Below are 4,727 nucleotides of genomic sequence, written 5' to 3' on the forward strand. Positions count from 1 at the left end.
CCTTTGGCAATATAGTGTATAGTACGAGCATTCAGTGTCCCTCAGTCAGATCCCGAACTCTGCACTCCCTTTCAAAAAACTAAGATGGTAACAGCAAAACCCACTTACAAACTAACTGGTCATCACACACACACACACGAGTGGTATTTTTTCCGATCTTAAGCAAAAAAAAAAAAAGAAGAAGAAGAGGGATTTTTAAAAAAAGAGATGAGTTTGTTTAGATTTCTTTGAAATTCTGTAACTTGCCAAAGTAAACACTGTTTTCTCACATTTTATAGTAAATGGGGAAAAAACATGTTACTTATATTCATAAAAATATTCATACTTTAGTACAAAAATATCAATTACCTTATAATTTATTACTTTATTATTAGAAAATCATGGCACCGTTTTCTTTATAAGTTTTATTTTAGTTGAGATTAATTAGGCATTTTATTCCTTCTAAGGGAGAATTTGTATTCCAACAAAAGATCATATTAGCATAAAAATTCTAATGAGGTTCAGGCTGATTATGGAAGTTAACAGTCTATCTAGCTGGTTTGTGTGTCTGTGCCAAGTTAACTGTGCCTTTGAGCTGAGTCAGTGACTGTCTGGGCCATGAGCCCGAAAACTGTGGCAGTCAACAGCTCACTACTTTACAGCCAATTTACAGGATCGTTGTTCAAGACTGCAGGGTGCATGAATTCACTCATCACACATTCCAGGCACACATCCACTGGAAACTGTCCAGATCTTCAGGCATGTTTATGCTTCTTTTTCCATATTGCATCCTTGCCAGTACCTGTTCTTTGTTATATTAACCATTAGGAAGGGATAATTAATGTTTGGCCAAATCTACTCTGTGTGCTCCTACCAGTGTGTCATTGAATTCTTGTCACAACATTTGCAGGTTCTCAATCCTTTACCAAGAATGAACATAAAAAAGAAAAAAGGAAAAGATGTGTGCTGCAGTCTTTGGTTGAGGTGTTGTTGTGATATTTTGATACCATAGTAGCATTTACAGGATATTGTTTTATTGTGATATTATACGGAAAAGAGTTACTCAATAAGGCCCATCTACTAGTTGTTTTTCTCTTTCTCTGTGACCCAAGAATTAAGGTGTAAGACTCACAAGCTGGTCCCCCAAGGTCGAAAACACCACAGAGATGAGACCACTTCCTTACTCCCATCCTCCCTTTTTCTTTATCTCCTGGAAAAGGCTCGTTAAAGGCTAGGTGGTTTGTTTCAGAATTCACTAATGAAAGAACTCTGTATTTTATGTCTAGGAGTGTATTTTGCTGGGATGATCATAAATTATAGCTGAACTGATAAACTACACAAGGGATACTTTGCTCAGAAGGCAGGAAGACGTTTCCTTATTTAGTCTGTACCGGTTTGAACTGGGAAAGCTGACACACGAACCTTTTTTCCTCTATATAAACTGCTGTGTATCAAATAAACCTTTGAGTCGATTGGGAAGGCAACCTAAAGCAGTCTCTGTTTTCTTGTTCTCCCAAGCTGCTCCCGAGCTCGTACTAACACGCTGAATGGCATACCTGAGTGTTACTTTAAATAATTAGGAATCTTAGAAGGAAAGGACAGAACTCTGCTTATCGCTCGTGCCTTGGAGGGAAAACCGGGATGGACATTTTTTCCTTCAATTTGGCGTCAGAAGTGGGATCCGCTGACAGAAGGTAAATACACGTCTTTAATATTTATATGAGACCGTGTTATGCCTCTCTCAGTGATCGATCCATAAAGAAACGGGATATGCTGACGAAGTTTCACTTAGTGATCCAGAGAGATACACTGACGACTTCCTCAGTCCCCGAATAAAGTAAATTAACCCTTGTGTGGTGTTGGTGGACACAGGAAGTTGCCTGTTGTCTTGAAACGTACGTTAAAAAGTGAGAAGTTGCTCACTCAGAAAAAGTGACACAGGAAGTTGCCTGTTGTCTTGAATATTTCTCGTTAAGTGTGAAGTTGCTCACCAAAAAGTGACACAGGAAGTTGCCTGTTGTCTTGAAACGCACGTTAAAAAGTGAGAAGTTGCTCACTCAGAGAAAGCTAGTAAATAATTAAATTTAATTTTGTTTAAAAAAAAAAAAAAAAAAAAAAAAACGAAAGAAAACTGAAAACGGGTCTCACAGACCCGATTACCATACAAGGGTTAAAAGCAGTAAATTAAAAGCAGAAAGACACAGGAAGTTGCCTGTTGTTTTACGAGAAGTTGCTCGTTAAGCGAGAAGTTGCTCGCTAAGTGAGAGTTGCTCACACAAACAAAAAATTGCTAGCAATAAATTTAGAGTGACCTCAGCTGTGCCGCAGCGAAAATACTAACATAAATCCTCCTAGCGTGTAAACCCCTCTGGAAATCACTGAACATGGGTCAGAATTATTCAAAGACCACAGACAGGTCCGATAAAAAATCTAAAGTACCTGTAAAACCAAAAAATTAATAAAATACAAAATAAAGTCTCAAATAACGGCTCAGTATAACTCCCATTTCCGGTTACGTGTAACCTACGTCCGCGAATCGGTGAAGACGTCCATGATCACGTATCCAGAACATGCGGGAGTGCTTATGTGACTGACTTTGTTTACAACTTAAGAAGTTCAATGCATTCTAATTTATTTCCGGAGCCTTATCCCGAACGATTATCGCCAGAAAACAGGTCAGTAGAAATGTTGAATATCATTTGTGATAAGAAAAGTAGTCTGCTTAAAAAGTCCTGTAGAAAATATATGACAGAATGCCGCGACGTGATACATCAAATGTTACCACTATGGAAAAAGGGACCGGAACCAGGTGTAGATGCTTTAACATCAAATAAAACTAGTGCAGGCTCTAGCAAAGAAAATAAATCTACTGCGGGAAAAGCTAGTCTTGCATGCTCAGCCATTCAGCCTACAGCCCCGCCGCCTTACGAAGATGAGACCGAATTAATAGTTGCTGCCGCAGCCACATGCAAACAACGTCAGCGCTTTGATCCAACCAGCTTAAAAGACAGTGACAAAAAACCTGAATCACATGCAACGGGTCTCAGCCACCTAATTGAACAAGATCAGGAAAAACAATATATACGCCGCGAGGAAGAATTAGCAGAACATAGAAAGAGAGAAAAACTTTTGAAAGAAGAATGTGAGGAACTTATGAAAAACAATTTAGACGACTATGAAGAAAAACTTTTGCATCAGGCAGTGTCCACAATAGACACCCACATGAAACGCCACGATATCGTAGCTAGAGGTTTAGAGGTAGCTAAAGAAATACCTGTTACCCGAACTTTAATAAAGACTTATCTAAAAGGAAAAAAGGAAAAACAAAGCCGGAATGACAAAGGTCCTCACGCCAACACTCGCGGTAGTAAACAAACAGACCCAAAGCATGATAAAGCATCCACAACTGCAGAGTTTTTGTGGGTAAATAATGACAAAATCACCAATTTCTTTAAGAATCTAAAGAAATTCCTGCTAACAATGTCCAGAGACAAAATTGACTTAAATGCAGTAACTATGTGTAAACAGAAGCCTGATGAATCTATCCTAGTATTCATAAAACGCTTTATGCACTGTTGGACAAGCTAGAGGTGCAAATTTAGCTCAGTTTTCCAGCAGCCGCAGACACCCAGAGCAAAAATGAATTTGTGTATTTCATTTAACATAAAGGGTGAAATGTTTGCTGACACTGATAACAGCTTATGTTTTCTCTGCCCTATGTACCGACATGATGGAGAAGGAACATCCTCTGTGTCAGCTGGACCCTCAGCAGAGAATGAACTCAACATCCTTTTGTCCGGTACTCTATGTCACACACTGTGCCAAAAAAACGTGTACAGACGCCACTACCAGGTAATCCTATGACTGGGAGCCACACTTTTGTTTCTCTAAGGTCAAACAGTGATTTTGTTACATAACTCAGACATAGGTTACGAAATATGTCGTCACATAGATCTAACCTACCCTATCGACTGTACTATTTCTGCACTTACGTTGCCAGCTGAATACCAGAATATGACATTGTGGTCAAAAAGTGAGAATGATATAGGATTTATTGACTGTACACTTTATCACGCACACCTATTAAAACACAACAAGCCAGTATATGTCAAGCAACATCCCATTTCTGCCGAAAAAGCCGCAGCCCTAGATGTCATGATAGGAGATTTATTGACTACAGGAGTAATAAAGCCCACACTCCTGTCAATCCTGTGCCAAAGCCTAACAAACCTGGCGTATGGCGTTTCATACAAGACTTAAGGCAAATTAATGCAGTCAACATTCCTCTGCCACCTCTCGTTTCAGATGTTCACAGCATATTGACATGCATTGCATACACACTTTACCTTGGTGGATTTCAGTACCTGTGCATGAAGACACACAGCCGTTATTTGCATTCACACATAGAAATCAGCAGTACACTTGGACTCGTTTTGCCCCAAGGCATGATAGACAGCTCTGCTGCTTTCTCAATGGTGCTTCACTCCTCCAGGGCTGCACCCTGATCCACATGTGGATGACCTCCTCCTCTGTGCTGAAAGTGAAAAACTATGTCAAACTGCTACACACATGCTTCTCCAGCACTTCAAAAAGACTGGCCACAAAGCATCTGCAAAGAAAATGCAGTACTGTCAGACTTCTGTTCAATATTTGGGATTCACACTGTCTCACGGAAAACGTTCCATGACTGCAGACAGGGTCAAAGCTGTGACCTCCGTCCCTCGTCCCACTACACAGAAGGAAATGTC

This window comes from Copadichromis virginalis, linkage group LG23, assembly GCF_057382275.1.
Source record: "Copadichromis virginalis isolate Kocher_CV1m ecotype Utaka linkage group LG23, C_Virginalis_male_GT1.1, whole genome shotgun sequence".
NCBI classification, from domain to species: Eukaryota; Metazoa; Chordata; class Actinopteri; order Cichliformes; family Cichlidae; genus Copadichromis; species Copadichromis virginalis.